Source organism: Rhodnius prolixus, unplaced genomic scaffold (genome assembly GCF_049639745.1).
Source record: "Rhodnius prolixus isolate KJV_2025 unplaced genomic scaffold, Rpr scaffold_7, whole genome shotgun sequence".
In the NCBI taxonomy this organism is placed as follows: domain Eukaryota; kingdom Metazoa; phylum Arthropoda; class Insecta; order Hemiptera; family Reduviidae; genus Rhodnius; species Rhodnius prolixus.
This window is the reverse complement of record NW_027411582.1, coordinates 17,303,823-17,328,870: the sequence shown is the minus strand read 5'-3', so window position 1 is coordinate 17,328,870 and position 25,048 is coordinate 17,303,823. Positions and strand designations below refer to the sequence as shown.

Genomic DNA, 25,048 nt, shown 5'->3' with positions numbered 1-25,048 from the left:
AAATGATAAGTGGTTGGTACATGTTTGGTCTCCGCATTAGAGATTGGGGAATTATGCACACAAATAGAAGCTACCAACCCTTGTGCAATGCCGGCTTTACCTTAGATAGAGGTTCAAACCTCAGTACGAGCATGATTTCATTTTGCACAGAATTCAAAGCTCTTTTCTTCCATGTAAAAGCTCTTGCGTCCCTAGTTAACTAGAGCAATGCATACGTGAAGCAGTGCAAGATTTTGAATGAGCACAGAATGCTCTGTAATCTGTAAGCCCCCCAGAGATTGCAGAAAAAGTCGCTTGCAGTGACTATAATAAGACTATTGTAAACTTTTGATTGTTTTTGCCCTGCATTCGACGTGTATACACGTCATTGTCTGATTTTAATTCCGCACACTTGTGGGGGAGGGGGGGTTAAAAATTAAATTCCGCGCTTAACTGGTTAAGGCGCGTCAACATCAAACGTCATTTGCGCCTGGATAATCATTTATTTTCTTTACGGCCTGCGCATTAATTTCTCTCCACCGGAGAGATTGTTAAATGAAATTGATTCCAAATTCAAACATGATTTGTTTACCAAAGCTGGTCGATCTATTTATCATAGTATATATAATGAATTGCGATTTGATTTAGGGGCTAACCATTATATCTCAGATGAGCATTCATTTAAGTTAAGGAAAAATGTGTTTAGAGCTAGAGGACAACTGATGAATTTGAATTTTAGAATAGGGCGGACAAATGAACCACACCTGTGTTCTATGTGCAATAGAGCAGAAACTGAAGATGTCTACCATTATGTGGCTGTATGTCCCATAATGGTCGGATTTAGAATGGCGTGTTTTGGCAAGAGAGTGTTGGATAGGGCGGAATTTTTAGAATACCTGAACGGTAAGAATTGGGCTAGTTTAAATAAATTCTGTACATCCGCTGGAATATATAGACAGTTTCTATAAGAAGAGAAAGTCTAAAAGGCCCTCAGCTGGATTCGAACCCGAGTTTTGCGCGTGGGAATCCAGTATGTTAACCATTGGGCTAACACATATCGATATTGTTATTAAATTTAAAACGAGCCAATACTTGAGAGCCAATGGTGCCCGAAACCTTTTTCAGTGCATTGTCGGAGAGTTATTACTAGGGAACGGATTCGTATGTATTTACATATTTTTTTCTAGGCAATTTACAGACGTTTTTCAACTAGAAGTATTCATACTGACACTTTTTAAGCCGTTTGAGTCTATTTTTATTTCACATATTTCCACATATTTGGATGTTATCGCATATTTATACATATTTGATTAAAATAAATAAATATTTCTACATATTTAATCAAAATATGTACATATTTTTCATTTTGGGCATATTTTCATAATTGGGAGGTGGTTGACAGGAACTGTAAACCACAGACTGTAGGGCTGTGAATCACAGTGGGTACAATGGTTATTGTAATTTACACAGAATGCTGCTAAACAGTGACGGGCACTTGTTAGTTCTTTGAAGTTGTCTGACGTCTGTTCTTTCAGCTCGTTCGTTGAAGTGTCCAATTCATTTCGTTCGGTCACTTAGTGTATTCTTTTTTGGGTGAAATGCCACGAAAACATCGGCCTCAAACAAACAACTGGTTGCTAAATATCTTCGCGAGTTTCCAGCTGATCTTTTTCGAAGTGATGGAGACATTTTGTACTGCACAGCTTGTGACAAGCGCGTTTCTTGCTCTCAACGTTCCCAAGTCACCCAACATATTGCCACCGGATCGCACATAGAGAATAAAAACAGAAAGAAAGAGAGGACGTCCTATCAAGCCTTCCTTACATCTCCATCATCAAGTAAGTCTACTCTGAGTACAGATCTGTGTCGGGCTTTGGTTAGAGCAGATATGTATCCCTTTCCACAAACTTAAAAATCCCCATTTTAAAGGATTTTAGTTGTTACAAGTCCATCTTACGCCCAGATCGTCGTCACTTTACGTTCCAACATTTGAAATTTCATGTGGTTGCAAACAATTTCGAAGAGTGAAGTTTTCAAAATTGAAAATTTAACACATCTTTTTATAAATAGTAAAAATGTTCTTTGTTGTATAAATCATTATAACTTGTAAAAACAAATTATTTTGTTCCTAATAAATTATTATAAATTGTAAAAATGTCCTTTTCTTGTATAAATAATTATAACTTGCCCCCCCCAAAAAAAATTCCATTTTCATAAAAAAAAAAGTCCATTTTACTTAAATATTCCAGAAAATATTTTAAGAAAATCACATATTTTCCACATAATTGACGAAAATAAATGCATATTTTAATTAAATATTTGGCATTTTTAAATACATAAAAATCCGTTCCTTAGTTATTACAGTCAACACATTATTATTCACACCTTAACAAATAAAAATAAAAAGTTCAAGTTGTAAAATTATTACTTCACTTTTTATTAAACATTTTTTATTTATTGATTATTTCAAAGTTTTGAACTAACTTATAGTTGTTCAATTTTTGATCGAATAAACAAATATCTTATAACGTTTTCCTGTGTGACAGATAACAGCAAGGGAATATACACCCTTCCCGCGCAGTCTCCACTAAACTTTACCATGGATAAATCATCATTTGGAAGTTGGTATCAAGAACTGAGCGGCTGGTAAATTATAGATAAAGGGTGTGCCAATTTGTTAGGTCAATCGTGCCATTATAACAGTTTGGAAATTAACAGATTTCCAGAAACAAAATATTAACTGTTTTCCCTTCAATCTTTCCAACTTTATTAATATTATAAATTCAACTTCAATATTTAAATAAAGAAATAAATAAAATTTAAATTCTTGCTAAATAAACACTTAAGAAAACCTTACAGAAGTATTGTGCACGAAGAAACGGATAAAATCTTCAAACTTCAGCAATTGCAGAAAATAAAATATTTATAATTTATCCCATTTATTTATTTTATTTTATTTTGACGAAAGTCAACATTTTAAGTTTTTATTTATAAAAAATGTCAGCGTAAATATTACTCATTATGACAACAAATAAATGGATTTAGCAATCATACATAATCTTAAAACATAATCTATAATATCTAATCATTGTAACTAATAAAATAAAGAAATGGTAAATAAATAAATAAATAATTTTATTGAAATATTTATTTAATTGTTTTAAACAAAAAATAAATAAATAGATAAAAGCCTTCAATTTATTGACAGCCGTACGACCTGAAAACCAAACAAAAACATTTTAAATTAAAGTAAAAACAAAACAATAAATGAAAAACTAAAAAAATATGATTAATAAAATAAAAAATATGTGTAAATAAATAACTAACAGTAATTAACTAAATAATTAACAGTAATTAACTAAATAATTAACAGTAATTAACTAAATAATTAACAGTAATTAACTAAATAATTAACAGTAATTAACTAAATAATTAACAGTAATTAACTAAATAATTAACAGTAATTAACTAAATAATTAACAGTAATTAACTAAATAATTAACAGTAATTAACTAAATAATTAACAGTAATTAACTAAATAATTAACAGTAATTAACTAAATAATTAACAGTAATTAACTAAATAATTAACAGTAATTAACTAAATAATTAACAGTAATTAACTAAATAATTAACAGTAATTAACTAAATAATTAACAGTAATTAACTAAATAATTAACAGTAATTAACTAAATAATTAACAGTAATTAACTAAATAATTAACAGTAATTAACTAAATAATTAACAGTAATTAACTAAATAATTAACAGTAATTAACTAAATAATTAACAGTAATTAACTAAATAATTAACAGTAATTAACTAAATAATTAACAGTAATTAACTAAATAATTAACAGTAATTAACTAAATAATTAACAGTAATTAACTAAATAATTAACAGTAATTAACTAAATAATTAACAGTAATTAACTAAATAATTAACAGTAATTAACTAAATAATTAACAGTAATTAACTAAATAATTAACAGTAATTAACTAAATAATTAACAGTAATTAACTAAATAATTAACAGTAATTAACTGAATAATTAACAGTAATTAACTAAATAATTAACAGTAATTAACTCAGTAATTAACTAAATAATTAACAGTAATTAACTAAATAATTAACAGTAATTAACTAAATAATTAACAGTAATTAACTAAATAATTAACAGTAATTAACTAAATAATTAACAGTAATTAACTAAATAATTAACAGTAATTAACTAAATAATTAACAGTAATTAACTAAATAATTAACAGTAATTAACTAAATAATTAACAGTAATTAACTAAATAATTAACAGTAATTAACTAAATAATTAACAGTAATTAACTAAATAATTAACAGTAATTAACTAAATAATTAACAGTAATTAACTAAATAATTAACAGTAATTAACTAAATAATTAACAGTAATTAACTAAATAATTAACAGTAATTAACTAAATAATTAACAGTAATTAACTAAATAATTAACAGTAATTAACTAAATAATTAACAGTAATTAACTAAATAATTAACAGTAATTAACTAAATAATTAACAGTAATTAACTAAATAATTAACAGTAATTAACTAAATAATTAACAGTAATTAACTAAATAATTAACAGTAATTAACTAAATAATTAACAGTAATTAGAAGAAAACAGATTTGCAATTTTTAATTTTCCAAAATAACAACTAACGGATAATTTACAGACGTTAGTAGACTAGTTAGCTTAGAAATTTTATTTAAGGGGCTTTACGCCCTTGTTCATGTAGATATGTAAACTGAACGTCAAAAACCAAAATTGAAAGAATGAGAGGGGGTAAAAAAATAACGCAAACAACTGAAACCAAAACAAAACAAAAAACTCAATAAGTAATTGCGTGAAATGACTGTAATTGCGGTGAAGCAAGTGCGCTCATTTTTTATGTATCTGTGATAGTTCTACAAAACTTCAACTTTTAAAATTAGGTTGTTGATTAAGAGAGCTTAAAAGAACTATAATTTTCATTTATTTGGGAACAGTATTTCTATAAGAATTTTATTTTATCGAAACGTGTGAAACTTCTTTACAGACTACTTGGATGACACTCCAAATTGTCCATAGAACTCAAACGCTTAATATACAACACTATCCTCAGACCTATGTGGACTTACGGACTAGAGCAGTGGGGTTCAGCCAAACCCACAAACTTACTGAATGTACAATCATTTCAGTCAAAACTACTCCGACAGATAGCTGACGCTCCTTTCTACGGTGACTAACCTCACCCTTCACAACGACCTCAACATCCCATTCGTACACCAACTCGCCAAGACTAAATATCCCAAGTTTCGAGGCAAATACTTGTAATACTGCTCTCCCTACTTACTATGTACAGCCTCTCATCTCTACCTAACAATCCAACATGCCGAGCTGCCTCGAGACTTCCTTGAAGTCTGTAGATCATCTTTATCATCAAAATATCCTATAGAGCAGTTCGAGCTCATGGTCCTTCTTGAAGGAACCTCATGTTTAAGTAGCAGATAAAATAGTTCATCAAAGCTTTTTTTTTCTACTCAAATTCCTCTAAATTATTCTTGTATCTTTATTTAATCTTAATACAAACATCTTAATAAGACAATTTTATAGTGAGGTAGCGAGTCAGATTTTATTTTAATTATTTTCTAGAATACATTTTATGAATAATTAACTTTTAAATTTCATAATAATTAATGCGCCTTGATTGATGTATTTGAAGCACGTGACTTTTACCGAATTCCAAGCTTTTATTTTATCCGTAAAATAAAATATTTATTTATATTTATTTTTTACAATCAACTGCCTTTTTATATCCAATTTATATTAATATTGTAATTTTTACTTAAATATTATATTAATCTAATATTTTAATAAGACAGTCCACTACCTCGTTCCTACATGAAAAATTCCTTGTATAGATGATATCCATTTTACGTGCAGTTTGGCTGAGCAAATAGTGATCACTTGCGGAACCCCTGTCAACGTTCCAGGGAGTCGTAGGGTTCCGCGGCACCCAGGTTAAATAGCCCTGCTTTAGAGAGTGCTACGACTGGGTCGTTTCCTTCCTCCTGCTCTTCACGCACCATTTACGTCTTCACCAGTCTTATTTACTTATTTTATATATTTATATGCAGATTGTAAATTGCTTCATAAATTAAGACCCTCAAAAAAATTTCAATATATTCGACAATTTTATATTTAAAAAGATAATATTTTCTTGTTATTCTTGTTGGAAATCTATTATTGCTTTTTATTCTAAATTTGATACTACAAATTTATACGTGCAAAATATTTGTAAGGGCAAATTTGAAAGCAATATGTAAGAACTTTCTTGATACCATCGTGCTAGTGTAATAAATTTGAAAAGTAATAACTTTGTAACTTTATTTGAATGAAAAACTTTTAGTTTGCAAGTAAGTTTATAGCTTGGAAACAGAAATACAGGAAATTCCTTAGTTTTTCGGCTTCCACAATATTAATAATAACCGCAGGTAAGTTTAAACAAAGTGAGGAAGTGAAAAAGCATTTTGATTTCGCCAGTTTTTGATCCCTCATAAAAAAAAAAAAGTAAAGAATACCAACCAAAAAAATGCCCAAAGTCTGGCTCGCTAAACTAAGAGCTCGCAACAGTTTTAGGAATGGGGTGCATCATCCATTCCTTAAAGGTGTAATGGATGATGATGTTGACAGTAATAGCTTTTTAATGTGCTCATTCATTTTAAGAAGACAATGATTATAGTGGTTTGTGTCAACCAGTCACATAGTGTTATTAACTGTAAAATTTATTGTTAACTGCTAAAGTAATATACGTATTTTTATACAATACTTACTGTGTATACCGCATCCCAAAGCGGTTTTTTTCACATAGGCCTGTTCGGCCATTTTGTAGCGTACGGCCTAAATAAAGACTGGTGGAATGATTATGGTTTTTGTAGTTGATGATGTGGCTAATGTCTTGCAGAAATGGGCAGCATGTTGAATGCTCATTTTTTTTTTTTGTCGGTAATCATGGGAAAGTCAGAAATTTATATGTTTCTTAAAAGGGTAGCTGAAGGGTCAGGTGTTGGTCTAGTGGACAAGAGCATGGCTTAGTGTGCAGAAGATCACTGGTTCGAATCCCGCGTATGGCTACTTTTTATTTGTTAGAAAAAATTGTTTATGGTAAAGTAAGAGCTTCCGTTCCCGTCCACCGACACCTAATTGATAGTTGATCGTTAAGCACCGCCTGAAAAAAATTGGCGATTACTTTACTTTACTTAGAAGGATAGTTGCAATCCTCTACTTTTTTTTTTCTTTTAGACTTCCCATTTCTTTCCTGAAGACTCTTCATTTCTCCGTCCTAACCACATCTTATTTAAAGAGTCTTTAATGATGACTTCAGACCACTGAATGATCTAGTACAAGTGGTTGAAAGAAATTAAACCTATTTAGACAACTCATCGCCTCATTCATTTACTTTTACTCTGCAATAGGCGTGAACCCATTACATAATAGTAATAATAATAATAATAATAATAAATAATAATAATAGTAAGGGAAGGGATTAGCGGTTAGCGTACTGGACTCCCACGCGGAGGTCCCGGATTCGAATCCAGCTGCTGACCTCTTAGATTTTCTCTTCCTAGGAGCTTCTTACAGCTCACTGTCCGGTGATGGACAGTGTTGTCTGTAACGAGAGAACACTGTCCGGAGGCCGGCAGTGCACTGAATAAAGCTCCGGGCGCCAATAACCTTAGATGTTGACGCGCCTTAAATCATTTAAATAATAATAATACTGTATTTAAAAAAAGTATTTACACTATTTTTGAAGTAAAAATTATATTAGGCATGGCTACATGCAGCCATCCCATTAAATAATATTTCTGCCAAATTCCCAGGATTTGGGCAACCTCTGATCGTATGCTAAAGTGTACAAGCTGCTGTCAAAAGCGATACTTATTTCTTTAAGCTACAATTTCATGAAGACTCTCTCTAGATATTTATTTAAAAAGCGGAGGAATAGCACAAAACACCCTTGCTTAAGCGCAATCGATATGCGTGTAAGATAACAGTACCTATTTATTACCTTCCATCATTATTAAATACAAAGTTCTAAAAATGTTTTTGAGAAGATCACAATAAATAAAATAAAAATTGACTCAATTTCATCCTTCTTCGATTGCTCTATTCTGGTCAAACTTGTATTACAAGATCTGGTCGTATCTGTACGAAATAACACTTTAGGAATATCTACGATTTTCTAGTTAATTTTTATCTGTTCTTACCACCTAAAACCTAAAACTAAATTTAAATTTGTACATAAATAATGAAATAGTAAAGTAAAAACTGATGCGATAAACTTAATGAGGTAATATAAAGTTCTGAGCGAACTTTCTGTCAAGTCTATTTACCTTTTAATATAATTTAAATCGGTTTTCTTTGTGAGGTCGATGAATTTAACTTTACTGGGGTTGCGTGAGTATAAAGCTAACTCTAAAACTGAGGGACAGTGTAGCAAAGTTAATAAATGAAAAGTAACTTTTATTTCCCTTTTTATTTTGCGTATTAACTTTTAATCACACCTAAACAAATTTATTTATATAAAGAAATTAATAAGAATAATATAAAAAGTAAGGTTAAAGTTTATATAAATGAGTTAACTGATGGCGTCTAGTCGTGATGAGTGAAGCAAAGTTAAAGCAATATGGCTGAAACAATACAATCTGAGACATTTATTAATTTCCCCCTCTTTTTTCTGCCTGAAAACATTTCATATATATATGTATAATATATAACATATTTCAGCGAAAAAGAAAATGATGTTCCTTACTGTATGGCGTCACATTATTAAAGCCCACTCAACAATAACATAGAAACAAATTATTTGTTTCATAGCATGTCTAGCTGAAAATTACTTTCCATGACCATTTATTTATTTTTGTTGACAAGTATTTTTATTTTATTTATTCTTTATTTTATTCAAAAATATTGCGATCACATCCAAAGTATCAAATTAGTGTTTTCAAATTGAATACTTATTTAAAAGTTGCTTGAAACGCAAAAAATAACACGGACCACACAAAAATTAACAGTTAATTCACAGGTATTGATGCTTGCCATATATCTTTAATTTTTGTTAGTTGCGTTTGTTTGATTTTTTTTTCTATGGTAAGTTTAATGAATAAATTAAATATAACTATAACTTTGTTGTTTGATAGAATATCTTTAATTTTTGTTAGTTTTGTTTGTTTCGATTTCTTTTATGGTGAGTTTAATGAATAAATTAAATATAACTATAGATTTGTTGTTTGAGTGAATATCTTTAATTTTTGTTAGTTGTGTTTGTTTGATTTCTTCTATGGTAAGTTTAATGAATAAATTGAATATAACTATAACTTTGTTGTTTGATAGAATATCTTTAATTTTTGTTAGTTTTTTTTTTTAATTTCTTCTAAGGTAAATTTACTATAGTGAGAGTAATAATTTCTGATAAAAATAAGGTTCATTTTTATTTTTTAGTGTGTGATGATTCAGGATGTGATTGGAATTAAGATTTCTATCTTACAAAACTAGTGACTTTGAAGATCGTAACAAAAAAAAAAGATCAACAAAATTGTGGTTCCAAGACTGACACCCTTGGGCACATAAAATAGGCCTTAAAAAGCCTGAAACATTTGGAACTCCCCGGAAATCTGCATTAGCAAGACCGAAGCAACACCTACCCAACTCATTACAATAATGAGTTCAGAAAGCAAGTCTCAGTGTTTACCCACAGCAAGTTCTGTATTCAATCGCTTGAGTAGTAATTTGGAATGCCATGAGATAGGGTAAATAATTAAAATACGAGACGAACTGCTAGATCTCTGCATCTCAGAAACGCCCACTGTGCAATTCAGTGGAGATTCTACTTCCACCTTCTTCTTGGCAGATGAGCTATTTTTTAATCGATTTAAGACTGTTTTTATTTTGGTAAAAATATTTTATAAGATACAGGAATAGTATGTAATGTTAATGGAAGTAATTACTTGAGTTAGCTAGATTTTATTAAAAAAGCTACAAATTACAAAAACCCTTTTTGGTTTCCCACTTTAAAGTAATCGCCTATTTTTTTTTTCAGGTGGGGCTTACCGCTTAACCACCAATTAGGTGTCGTGGACAAAGTGCGGAAGCTTATACTTTACGATAAACAATTTTTTCTAATAAATAAAAAGAAGCCATACGCGGGATTCGATCTGGCGATCATCCACATACGAAGCCACGCTCTTGACCACTAGACCAACACTCGCTCCTGGTTTCCCACTTTAATTTTTCACTAATAATGTAATTTAATTTAATTTAATTAAGTATCTACAGAAGTTTCTTATATTTCTTTTATTTTAAGTAATGTTTTCTTAATTTATGTACCTCAATTATGAAATTAAGTACATTTATTCACAAAATTCAGAATTTCAAGTACAATAAATAAATGTCTGAATATGATTCAGTGAATTAGCACTTCTACCATTTTGTGTTATGCTCAACAAGGACAAACATTACAAAAACATGATTACAAAACAAAACGTGTATTCCCTGTAAAAATACTAAATCGTTAAAAAAGAAAGCGAAATAAATGTTTGTGGTTATTCGGCGTGCTTTACAAATGGGACGCTGATTTACCTTACGTACGTTTTGCTTAGTGCTTTTTTAGCCTTGTTTTCAATTATTCTGTTTTTCATTGTGGACAGAATGGTTTATTCACCAAACGAACGATAGTCTAATTGAAGATATTTAGAAATACTATTAGGATTAATATTATTAATGAAATAATTGTCAACTGATTTAAATGTGTTTAGATAAACTGTATACTGGTTTTTTAAGTCCCTTATTGCTTTATCGGCATGAGTTTTATCAGTATTCGATTCATTAGAAATTAAGAAAATCCGCTTTTAATTTTAGTTTTTGAAATAGAGACATTGAAAAAAAAACGACTAAAATCAATTCTTTATGATTGAATATCTCGGCATCGGATTGAAACATTGAAATGAAATTATAACAGCATTTTTCTTCATTTTTTTAAATAGATTTAATTATAGTTTTAAAAAGTGCGGAGTCAAAAGGTAATCGCTATTTTCTACTACCGATTTAAGGGGTAAGGCGGCAATGAAATCGGAAAAACACCCCCACAAACTAGAGAGAAAATACTTCAACAAACTTTACGAGGGGGTACCCAAAAAAAAACCGGAATTATTTTTTAAAAGCTATTTATTTACAAATTTTTTACAGAACAACCTTATCCCCTTCAAAATACTCTCCATTACAACTAATACATTTGTCCCACCGGTGCTTCCACTGTTCGAAACATTTTTTGTAGTCATCTTTAGAAATGGCTGACAGCTCCTTCTTCGTTTTTTTCTTGACCTCTTCAATGTTGTCAAATCGGTGACCTTTCATGCCCTTTTTCATGCGTGGAAATAAGAAAAAGTCGCACGGAGCCAGGTCAGGCGAGTAAGGTGCGTGGGGCAGCGGAACCATGCCATTTTTAGCCAAAAACTGTGTAACAGAGATGGCTGTGTGTGCAGGTGCATTGTCGTGGTGGAAGAACCAGTCTCCTGTTTGCCACAAATCGGGTCTTTTTTGGCGAACACTATTGCGCAATCTTTTCAAAACTTCCAAATACAAGGTTTGATTGACGGTCTGACCTGGGGGGACAAACTCCCTTCGTTTAAGAGTTATTTTAAAAGTGACCCGTTTAAATGGGACACCTAATATATTAATTGAAACTGTACTAATAAAAAGGTATAAAAACTATTGAAGTGGAAGAAGTTAAAAGGTAAATACTTCTACAGACTGCTGTCGATAACGGCCAAATCGGAACTTAGTTCAATTGTCCGTAAATAATATTTTTTAAGTTCAACGAACATACAAAACCCCTAAGAAGTCTTTCAACTCAAGCTATAAATTATTATTATTATTATTTTTGAAAGTTGACAGTAAATTGTTTAATGACCATTAAATGGCTGAGATATTTTTGTTTCAGTCAAAAATATTTTAAAGTTAAAAAAATATATCTAAAACTAATAATGTTTACTATAAATTTCTTTTGCTGATTTAAGAACTACTCTTCATTTTTATTAATTTTGCAATAAAAGCTTTCATTTAATAATTAGAATTTAAAAACAAAAAAAAGAATTGAATTTAGAGTTTTTTTAAATGTAATTAAATAGGAAATTCTAAACAAGTTAATGAATCTTCCACAAATTTAAATTGACCTGTAAGGATTCAAGGTTTTATTTGGAGTCTAAACTAAAGAATTATTGCCTATTGTAAACAATTGTACCAGGATTTCAACTTAAAAAATGTGAAGTTATATTTATGACGTATATTTCACAATAATGGTTTCACTTAAAAATGCTGATCTATATGTTCAAAAATCTTTTTTTTTTTTTACAATCTGGTCTCATTAAATACACGTTTAAAAATTTCATATATCAAAATTAAGTAATTAAAAAAAAAAAAAAGCTATGAAACGCGAACAAAACTAAGTATTTTTAAGACCTCCAGTGTGAATTTCGCAATTCTATGTTCGGCCGAAGTAGTGCAGTTCAGCAATAATTTAAAAAAAAATTTGACGTTTTTAAAAGGGGAAATCTTGAAAGAGAGAAAGAGAAAAAAAATGGCTTTCCAAACCATTTTCCTAGCTTTGGATGATTCCATTTTATTTAAATTTAATGCTTCTAATTTTAATGAAAGTTAAAATTTTAAGATATAACGGAAAATTATGCGATCAAGTTTTCATTTATTTATTGACAACAAAATCTAAAAGCCCTTCTATTTCAAGCGATCGTAATTAAAATACATTTTCTCATGCGAATAGGACCTACAAACAAATTTGAATGATCATGAGAAATTGAACTAAAATTATAAAAATAAAATGAACATGATAACTTCAAAACAACCTAATATTTTTCTCACAAATTTATTGTTATTTATACTGCTGCAGTATTCAAAATTATTAAATTTACAACTGTAATTAAAGTATACTAAACCATCAAACTTAGAACAGAAATTAGAATCCGAAATCACACACAAAACTATAGTTTAATCTTCTAAGGTAAATCACTTTTGAGATCAAATAAAATATTACTGGTATAAAATAATTATAATTATAATATACAAATCAACATCAATTTTGTGGTAATCATTTTATAAAATGTTCATAAAATGATTGGTAATAACGTTTACAAAGAATGCTGACTGAAAAAGTATCCAAAAATAAAATTTTAATTTGTGAATTATCAGAATTAATTTTTCAAAGATAAATATTTCATAAAAGTACGATTTAAATTTAGGATGTCAAAAATAAATAGGCTTATTATTTGTTTACCTTTTTAAAGAAACCCTAATCATAATTTTATTTTTCTATTCAAAATTTTGAAGTAATATAAATTGAATCAAATAATTTACTTACTAAAAGAAGAAACAGCGTTAGTTTCTTGTCACAAAAAATCAAAATAAAGAATAAATATTTGAACAAAAAAAAATTGAATATATATATAATTATTTTTGTATCCTTAGCGGAAATTGAAGCGAATGAAAAATTAGAAAAATTCCACCAAATTCCCGTATGTTTTGCTGTAACGTCCACGAACCACACTCAAGTGAGAGCCAGAGCTATACTAAAACGTCCTCTAGTCAGCCAACTTTCTGTTACGATTTGTGCGCATTCTAACGGTATTTGTTGGCATTTCTAACTGGATCTCTTTTTGTTTTTATTTATTTAATATTTTCAATGCAATTTGCAAAAGAGTTTATTGCTGTGTACAGTTTACTCTCTATTTAGTTGCAATAATAAACTGGTATATTTTTCTAAAAACTCTTTATTTTGCTACATACATATTGCAGTTTTCTATTTTATTTATTTAGAAGCAAAATTTATCTTCGTTTATTTGGTTTTGCTTTGTTTTCAATTTTATTATTTAAATATTTAAATTACCCTTAGGTTAAGTTAATATAATATTTGTAGAAAAATAATTATTTTGCTCAGGTAAAAAGATAGAATAATAAGTGTTAGAAAATTTGGTTAGGTCCTCAGTGCTCGATATAATCGTTGATTTTGTCCTTCGTAGCATGCTTGTACTTGTTGACTCTTTGTGGTTGAGTCTAAAGAATTTTAGTGTAGATGGTAAGTAAACGAGAGTGGATTAGTTGCGAAATAATAGGTTTGGACTTAAGGTTCTTTGGCTATGTAAACAGAAGAATTGACAATTCGTCTGTGAACTTTGATATGGTAGGACAATATTCTCTGTATATTGGACTGCTCAGCGCATGTCCCTATAGTTCCACTTGGTATGTCCATTATAGGTAGAGTTCCCAACTCTATAAAGTTACAAAAAAGGAACACCCTAAAAAAAAAAAAATAGGTACGTACAGGGCCGTCGACAGGATTTTGGGGCCCTAGAATATGCAAGATGTTCAGCATAAGACTACTAAGTTACTTCGGGTGGCCGATTCTGGGCATCATTTGCAACAAAAAATTCCATATAAACTATGGCACGATTCGGCTCCATTTTATAGATATTTTTAATTTTATGTTTTTTTGAAGATTTCTCAAACTATTAAAGCTACAGCAATTTCAATAAGCTCATTAGAAAGAAGGTTATATTTCCTTTTAAATAAGCTAATTTATATTTCAAAATAATAATATTAAGTATTTCACCATGTAGCCCGAACATAAGAAGTAGCAAACTAATTTTTCCCCAAAACTTTGACTTCATTTTTCTCAAAAATATTATATAAGTTTAAAAAACATCTACATACAATCACCTTTCGAAAGGTATACCATGAATGGTGGTTATTTTAAAAATTGATGCAGAAATCTGTGATTAATTGCAAAAAAGTAGGCCTCAAAACAGCGTCGGCATTATGAAAGGAATTCACCTACCATAAGAATATAACTGATCAGAATCATCAAATCCAGTACGATTTTTGCTTTTTGTTCATCTATACATCAATAACCTGTTGACCTATTCAGTTCAGTTAGAACAGAAAAACAACACGCCAAATGAAGAAGTCTCGGAAATCAGAACTTAAATCAAAAATACAATAAAATAAATTAGATTTGTGTGAATAATATCTGAAAAAAGGACAAAAGGCGTCCTATCCTAATTTCAGAAAGGGCAAGGACAACGAGGTGTTAAAAAAGGACTGTCCTTTCCAAAAAAGGGCAGTTGGCAACCCTAATTATAGGCCATGTAGGTGTTCTTTGTTTTATATTGGGTTCCCCGCGGAGTTTGGTCAAAGACGTCGTCTGAGTTGACTGTATTTCGAGAGTTTGGGCTCGCAAGTTAGTCAACTGTCCAGGAAGAAATTCCAGGTAACGGATTTGGTTGGATGTGGTTTATGTCCTCGTTATTTTTCAGTCCTATCCAGTAGGGTTTATCGTCTCTGTAAAAAAAATGTAATTTGATGTAGTATTTTAAATTTTTTAAATGCGTTTAAGATAAATCCTTAGACCAAGATAATTGGATAGGGCTAGATCCGCAGTTGCTTTATCCATTGTAGAACGCATATTTGTTTTATTCTTAGCTGTTTTGGGCCCCATTATCGTGCTTTACGGTTGCTGACTCAAAAATCAGATGACTCAAGAGTCAAGCAAGTTGAAGTCAATTTCCCTACACAAAACTGTTAAATAAACTGTTCGATCGTGACCGAGGACCTTCGGCCAGTTTGGCTAGCTTCCGACTCTCGCGGGTCAGCCTCGCGCCCGCGCGCGTACTAATGTACGCATCCACCTTAATTTCCTTCTATCACTTATCGCCAATTACTAAGTTATTATTTTACACCTTTTTATTCTCTTAAACTTTCTGTCTATATTAACTTGTTTCCGTTTCTTATGCCAAATGCGTCACTACCTGTAGCTTCTATTTCCTTTATTTGTGTTTCTAGATTCTAGACCCTTTGCCCCACTACTTCCTTTGGACCATGTGGTCACCTTTCCAGTATATGCTGTTCCCTGCTAGTCCTGCTTAAGACGCTTCTCTGCTCACGCTTTAGCAACTTTTAACGCATCTCAGCCCGCTTCACTTCCGCTGACACCTAACAGTACGCATCATCCGCATCTAAACGCCTCTCCAGAATATCGCTTCACGCATATTCCACCGCATATAGTGCACTTATTGCACTATTCCCCCTTTACTCTTCCGCTTACCTCATTTCCACTTCCGATACGCTTCTCTGAGCCTGAGCCCAAATATTGCCTCCCTTTCTCAGAGCTCAACACACACACACACACACACACTTACATAAACATATATACACGCTTCCGCTCCACAGCTTCCTTTCCTCTCATCGCTTCTCAGGCAGCTTATCAACATACCTCACGCACATCGCTCCTTGCAAAGGGTAAGTACCTTCCCCTTTTTCTTTTATTTCTCTTTATTTTTTCTATTCTTCTTTGTCTACTATTATTTCGTACAGCGCCCACTTGGGCCCCTTAGCATCTGGGTGTAGGCGTATTCGCGCGCCTACATAAACCACTAACAATGGAGGGAAATCCGAACAGATCCAAAATTAAACAAAAATGCATGTCACGAGTGATAAAATTGGCTATATTATTTTATTTTCTTCTTAAATTTGAGAAAAATTAAATTGACAGATCCATATACTTTTACGGATTACTTCAATATTAATTCAAAAAGCATTATTAATTAAAAAAGTTAAAAAGAAAACCGGCCAACAAAAAAATGTAATTTTTTTCAGAATATTTTTAGAATCTTTCAGGGTTTTTACATTTTATTAATGGCCATTTTGTCCTTTACAAAAATAATTTACGTAAAAACCAAAAATATCACAGTCAATGAATTTTATTCAGTGAGACTCACACTTACAGTAAAAAGTAATTTCATTAATAAACAACGTGAGTGGTCGGCTAGAAAAATTCCAATTATACATTAAAAACGTCCATTTTTAACAGATACTACTTTAAGCTGTGCTGTTTTCAGTTTGTATGGATTGTTACGAAACGTAAATTTAAAAAAAGTAATTTCATGCAGACAAAATTTCCTCGAGTATTATTTTTTAGTATAATAAACAAAAGAACGGTGAAAATGCTATGTATATAATTACAATGTATGATAGGCATTTTAAAAAGGCTGAAAGATTATTTTTTTAAAGTTAATAAAACCAATTGAAAGCTCCATGCTTTGTTACTTTGAACAGTATCTGCATTTTCAATTTATTCCTTAAAATAAAATTTTTGTTTTAATGCGGATTATCTCTTACATTTTGAAATTGATAAGTAATAACTAAAATAATGACAAAAACTAAAACTTAATCATGATTTAACCACTATAAAGGAATTCAATTTTTGAAATTGATCTTAGTAAAACTGTTTTAAAACCCTTATACAACTGTCCTACCGGACAGTTTTAATTTTATTTCAACTTATCAATTTCTTTCGAATTTGTTCATCAGCTGATAAAGGAATGTAGAAGAACTGAATTAGGTCAGCAAATAGCAGTGAGCAATTACGGGATTTTTTTTGCATATTTTTTTAGCATTGGCTTTCGCCATACAGCCAGCATCGTCTAGGTGCTTATCACTAGAATATCACTCACTCTCCATTCTTACTTATAAATACATTCGCTTCACACATTCATCCTTCTACTATATACAACTATTTACATAAACCTTACAACTAATGGATGGATCAGTACTCTATATTCCTGCCATCCTTATAGCTTAACCGAAATTAAAATCACGTAATCCTTCTCTAATCATTTTCTTCCATTCATTCTAATCGGCTTTAACTTTTAAATACATTCATATTTCTTTGCTAGCACATAGATGTTGGTGGAGAATATTATGTCTTCGTAACGAAATGGTGCATCTAAATACCCTGTATATGTCGTCGAACATTCGTTTCATTTCTACCACATAATGTGGACATATCATTATTATATGTTTGAAATCCTCCTCCTCATTGCAATCTACGCAAAGAGGAGAGAGGACCTTTTGTTGATCCTGTGTAGATACGATCCGCACACCGCGTGGTTCGCTCTCAGCCTGCTTATTGTCGTAACAACCCATTTATTAGTGACAGTTCCCTTAAACAATGGTTGTCTAGGTAACTGATCTGCCATAGTTTTATAGAAGCTCCCTTTATTACCATTACTGTAATCTGTCTGCCATTTTTGTAGTGCTGTTTTTGCAATTATACACATGATATCGGTGTGTGGTAATTTATAGTTAGCCATTTCCCCCACTATTGGTGGCTTCCTTTGTAAGTTTATACATAATTTCAATACTGGATTCCAGGGCATCAAAGAATTTAGGATAACAAAAAAGACATATAAGTTGACTTCTTCTTTAGGTTCTTCTTAATCCTTCGAAGGTCCAATCATTAGCAGCTTTTGGATTGCCGAAAATCGAAAAGTGGGAACTACAAGAAATGGTAATTTTTGAATGCTTAGGATTCTGGAGCCTTGAAGGAGCTAAGTGGCGCTGTGTACCAGAAATGCATCTAATTCAACATGAAGGTAATTCAGGCCGGCAATGAATGTGAAGTTAAATGAAGAGTACACAAAACAATGGTGCACTATCTTGCAAAATGTCTTCGCCAAAGGGCAATACAGATTGAAAGATATTTGAAAGTGAAAGGTAATTCAGAAGGACAAGTCTTCTTGAAGGGTTTAAGAAAGAATTATATCTCTACTGATTTATTTCGTAGTAACTAGTGTGAAGATTGGTTTTGATAGTTTGGTGAGAGATAGAGTTATTTTATTGGACAGAATATGGGTGCCATACGTTCTATAAAGGCAACCGTCTCGAATAATAACAGTGGTAACTACACGAACAATTCCTCATGACGCATTAAAACACTCAAAACAATACACTATTGTTGGATAGTAGATTTGACCAAACTATTTGGGTCTGCGAATGACAAAAGTCTGTTGTTGAACATTTTAACCCTTCTTCATCACTAATGCTATTTCTATTCAACACTTTCAGAACTGAAAAATTTACAATAAGGTATACATTTATTTTCTTCTTCTTTGTTTTGGACAATTCTCAATATTTTTATGGTTAAGCTTTCGATTGAGATGTTAGGAATCGATTTCTTTTCCATTATCACGCTCCAAAAAATATTTCTACACAAAATGGGGACATTCGAGTTAGCTGTGGGCTACACCACTGATCGCATGTAATACTTTGTCTAGCAACGCAGGAGAAGTCCTTGGTTTTAAGCGCTACAAATCCCTTCTTATCAATCAACGTTAGGGAATGCATAATATTGTTAAGTTTTTTTTTGTCCTTTAACTACAACTAGTGACTGCCACTAGATATTAATATGTGGGTTGAATAAATAAAACTCGCTAAACTTATAAGTAGTCTGATTTATTAACACATTAACATTACTAACATTAACATTTACTAGCAACTAACGCTATTCATTACAGCACCATTTACAACAGTCACAACAGTTTACTGTTACTTACTCACTTCGTAACGCCACAAAATTGTTCCACGAATGACCACTGGTCCGCACTGCACCAATTGCACTAGTCTTAGCTGCACTAACACAGCTCTACTCACTAATTGACTAACTGCCCAACTGGCTAACACTGAAGCCCTCCGCAACACTGACTCTCTCAAAACTGTAACTAACTAACCGGCTAACAGCCCAACTGGCTAACTCTGCCGAACTCCGACTCACTCTGACTCTCCAACTGCGACTGCCCCACTCCATCTGCGGCTATCTCACTCCAACTCCGTCTGTCTCACTCCCACCTGGCACTCACTGACTGGGAAAACACATTCTGCCACCACCCCAACTACACAGTGGTGCTTTTACACAGTGGTGGACCGTTATAGGCTAGGTTAAACTCCTAGAACAATCTAGCCCTTTCTTCTCCGGCTCAGGTAAAGTCTGGCCTTTTGTTTACACAGTGGTGGATCGTTATAGACTTCGGTCAGCCAACTCCCCGAACAATCTAGCCCTTTCTTCTCTCCTCAGGTCAACTTCGTTACAATATTTAAAGCAGTTCGGGTGTGTTATATTAAAATGCAGCTTAACTTTTGTATTTTATACTTTCAGTATTCGAAGTTATTTTGACAATTAAATTGGTATGAGTAGTTACTGTTATTTGGGTTACTAGTAAGGGAAGTGATTCTTTTCTTATAATGGGGAATATTTTTGTGTGAATTTCTGAAGAAAATAGATCAGCAGATGTTATGGATCCAGATCAAATACTCAAGATAATGTTCAACTGAATTTATTGTCGCATAACTCGTTTCTGCAAACAATAAATATTTGTAGTACATATGTAAATAAATTCTTACAAATATTAACAATTAAAATGGTATTGGCCACATTTTATCTCTTTCTGAATTTAAAACCAAATAACCAAATTAACCAGCAAATTAAACAAACAAGTCTAAATCCATTAATGTTTTTTTAAAATACAAAAACCACATGTTAGGCTCTAAAACCAGGAGAGAAAAAAAACTGGCTGTGTCATGGACACGGCCGTGTGTTGTACGTGAATACGTTTACGTAACGGGTTATATTTTTTATATAAAATATTTTTATTTATGTATTTAGGATGAAATCAAGGAAACAAATCGACGATCGAACACAATCTATGCCTATACAGTCCATTGTCGATGTAGAAGCGATTTCATCATCCACTTGCATAATTTCAACCGCCCCAGCTGCAGATGTACTGACACCGTCAGTTGATCCGCTCGGCCGCATTCATTCTTTTACGTTCCTAGGCACAGCTTGACTCGGTCATATGGTGTTTTATTATTACCATTCGATTGTTCTTGAGAAGCCATTTCCAACCGTATTCGATCTCTGTATTTGGTTTTGGCTTTTCGACGCTTATAGGCCGACATTATATATTTTTGATATATTTTATTATTCTAACACCTTATTATATTCACTGTCACTATTTTACACTAATGTTTTGTGCACAATCGATAGATTGTGACGACAGCTGACGATTAAAACTTAAACGATCATCGTAGCTAGTCTGAGTCAAAAGTTATACTAATTGCAAATCCTCGATACGCAGCAAAATGATCTCAAAATGGCGGCGCTTCCCCCTCTTTCGCGCGCGATGCGTCACAGTCCTCGCTTATCGTAATGAATTCTTTGATCCTTTAGCTATCCAGTGGTCTAATTTAATTTTGGATGTAGACGATAGATTCGAAACTATAATGCCAAACTGTATCCCCCGATTTTTTTATCATTAGGTATTTTGGATTGCCTCCATATGATAGCAAATTAAAGACGTATTCACGTCAAAATATTAAAAATGAAATTTTTAAAAATACTTAAATGAAACAACTTTGATTGTTCATATCCGTCTTACTTAGTACAGCTGTTTATAGAAACAAGTTAATGTACACGTGTTAAAACAAGTTTTTAAAGTGACTGCAATTTAAGGATTATATAGACAAAGTTTTAATCTTTAGAAATAAATTATTAATTTTCTGCAAGTAATTACTTTATTATAATTAAGTACATCTTTCTCCATCTTTTTTTTTTCTTTTTTTAATGAAAGTCTTGCCAATGAATCTCAGCTATATGCTATTGGAAAGTACTCTTAACTTTCCTTTTAAAGTAATGAATAATGAAACTAATTAACTCTTTCTCAAACTTTAGCCGAACTTTTTCTTTATATTATACACACAGATTTTACCCTGCGGGTGGGGGGAATAAATAAAATATAACTTCTCAATTTAATGTCACAGATTTTATCCGTCGTTGAAAGCATGCTTTTTTTTTGTATCCCTGACAGGGCTCTCTACCGGTAAATTTGACTTCAAGCTGTCACAGCACCTTTCGCTCGAAAACTGGTTGAAGAGGAAGCTCGATTGACCTTGTTCATAATTCCAGTACTCAGAACTTTTGTAAGTACAAGTACAGGGTGGGGCAAAAGGTATGAACCGGTTTTAAAGGGATGTAAAACAAAAACAATTCAACTTACAGAAATTATGTTTATATTGTTTAATTCAGTACAGAATCTAGTTTTTTACATTCAAGTTTGAAAGATGATATCACGTAGGTGGCGGCCGTCAGCCGCGATGCACTCTTGAAGGCGAATTCTGAAGTTTTCAACCTCTCTTCTGCACATTTCGATTGGGTATTGCCTTAACTTCCTCTCTGGTTCTGTCCTTAAGTTCTTCCTGGGCATGTGGACGATGTTCAAAAACTTTTTCAGCAGGCCCACTTCCACCTGTGTGGAGCTGTTAATAAACAGAATTTTCGCTATTGGGCTAATGAAAACCCAAGGGAAATTCACCATAGGCCACTTCACTCCCCTAAAGTGACTGTATGGTGTGCAGTATCCCAATTTGGAATTATTGGTCCTTACTTTTTCGAGGATAATGGGCGAACCGTCACTGCCACCGCTGAGTGCTATGTGACAATGTTGGAAGAGGTTTTTTGAACCTGAGCTGGAAGAATTGAGTGAATCAACTAATCTGGGAGACATCTGGTTTCAACAGGACGGGGCTACATCCCACACTGCTAGGATTTCAATGGCCGAGATTGAGGCAAGTGTTCCCCCAGCGCCTCGTCTCTTTGAGAGGTGACGTGGAGTGGCCTGCGCGCTCACTAGATTTGAGTATTTGTGATTTTTTTTCTTTGGGGGTACATAAAGGAAAAAGTTTTTAAACATCGTCCACATACCCAGGAAGAACTTAAGGACAGAATCAGTGAGGAAGTTACGGCAATACCCATCGAAATGTGCAGAAGAGCGGTTGAAAACTTCAGAATTCGCCTTCAAGAGTGCATCGTGACTGACGGCCGCCACCTACGTGATATCATCTTTCAAACTTAATGTAAAAAACTAGATTCTGTACTGAATTAAACAATATAAACATAATTTCTGTAAGTTGAATTGTTTTTGTTTTACATCCCTTTAAAACCGGTTCATACCTTTTGCCTCACCCTGTACAAGTATTATTTGCTTTTTGTCGAAACTTGACTTTCGTTGCTTTTAAAAGAATACAACTTTGTAGATAGTTCCGCAGGAATAATTCTCCTTTCTTGTTATATCGTATCTTCATCAGCGCCCGAAGTTTTTTTTTTTTCAGTGTTCTGTTGTTATAGGCAACACTGTCCATCACAGGATAGTGAGCTACTAGGAAGCTTCTAGAAAGAGAAAAAATGTAAGGGCCTGCAGCTGGAATCGAACCAGCAATCTCCGTATTGAAATCCAGTTTACTCTAACCACTCAGCTAATCCCTAATCACCGTTATTGATTTATAAATAAGCATTTTTATACAGAGTTGGCACACAAATCCACAAATACCTTGTTAACAATCACTCAGTTTTGTTTAAAATTTAATTATAAAATCTGTGTCTTCTTTTATTTAATTCATTCTTCAAAAAGAAAAAAAGAGTACACCCCTTAATACGGATGTTCCTCCACAGAGCCTAGTTGATTTCAAAGACCTGGCTTAGAGGATATTTCAATTTTAAACACATTATCAGCAAGCATTTCCCTTCTTCCATAACAGATTTATAAATACCTCAAGAATATTAATTTAAAAAAAAAAAAAATCCCTATTAGCATCTAAATTTTTCAATATATCTTCCTTGTTTAGTTAAAAATAATTTCATTAAGGTTTACCTTAATACTTATTTACCCTAATACCAATTTAATTAGAATACCAATTTTAATTAGTATTCTAATGTTGGTAATCAAAAAGTTTGTCTTATAGTTTGACCTTTTCCAGTTTTAAAATTAGTCTGGTATTAAATTGTGTACCTTTCTAATTTACTTATATTTCTACCTCTAAACAAACTTTTGGTTGCTATAAATTTCATTAAAAACCAGAACATCGTTTAAAAGTTTAAAACTTGAGTTAAATTACCAACACCTCAACTTTTGGAATACAAAGTAGTATTTATCTCTTACTGTGAATTCTCTTATTTTTTTCAAGTTTGAGAGAGATAATACTGTTTTTTATGGAAGTATATAATTAAAAAAAAGAAAAATTTAATGCTTGTCATTAGGATATCTTATGTGCTTTCACTTGCTTAGAAGAAGAAAAAAAAATATTTATTTATTGTTAATTTATACGTATCTACATATTTACATAGTAGTGCCAGTATAACCTCCAGCAAATGGAATGGTAAATTACATAGTACAAAATATAACAAGTAAATAATGAGGGGAGAAAGGCGCCACGGTAGCCGAGTGGTTAGAGGCGAGACCTGTGAAGCTAATATGTATTGTGGTACTAGGTTCGATTCCCGGTCTTAGGCCTTGGATTTTTATTTAATAGTTAATAAAAGAAATTTACAGTAAAGTATGTTTGCTAGTCGCCTCCGCCCACGACACCTAATTGGTCGTTGGACATTAAGCCCCGCCTGAAAAAAAATAGGCGATTACTTTACTTTTTTAATAAGGGGAGAAAAAAAACAATTGAAAAACCCTCAGTTCTTGTAAAGAGGTTCCTCACTCATCCCGTTACTCGATCTCCAATACCTAGAATATATTGTAACGAAGTTGACCTGAGGAAAGAAGAAAGGCCTAGATTCTTCTAGGGGATGAGCGACCAAAGTCGATAACAGGCCACCACTGTGTAAACAAAAGGGCCGGTCTCTACCTGCGCCGGAGAAGAAAGGGCTAGATTGTTTAGGGAGTTTAGGGACCGTAGCCTGTAACGGTCCACCGCTGTGTAAAAGCTATCTAAGGGAGCGGCCCCAGTTGGGGTGGTGGCAGTATGTGTTTTCCCCAGCCAGTGAGTGGCAGTGGGAGTGAGGTAGACGGAGTTAGAGTGAGACAGAGAGTTGGAGGAGGGCGGCCCCAGTTGGGGTGGTGGCAGTATGTGTTTTCCCCAGCCAGTGATTGACAGGTTGGAGTGAGACAGATGGAGTTGGATTGAGACAGAGAGTTGGAGGAGTTGTGAGTACAACTTTAACGAGTTTTATTATTTATCAAACCCACATATTATTAAATTAACTAGTGTCAGGCACTAGTTGTAGTTGTGAAGTTTTTAGTAAAAGGACAATAACTTTACAATATTGTCAAGAAATAGCTATTTCAGGGCCTTTTCAGGGCCATTACTCATTACA

General features: G+C 32.3%; 1 protein-coding gene across 3 annotated transcripts in view; it reads right to left on the bottom strand.

Moving 5' to 3' along the window:
* LOC141447096 (obscurin-like) overlaps positions 1 to 13,630 on the bottom strand; it is a 676,918-nt gene extending 663,288 nt beyond the window's left edge. For all 3 annotated transcript variants that reach the window (XM_074114296.1, XM_074114295.1, XM_074114299.1), the window contains exon 1: positions 13,421 to 13,630. The gene's annotated coding sequence lies outside the window, so the exon portion shown is untranslated. The remainder of the gene's footprint in view (positions 1 to 13,420) is intronic.
* Between the last annotated feature and the right edge of the window lie 11,418 nt (positions 13,631 to 25,048).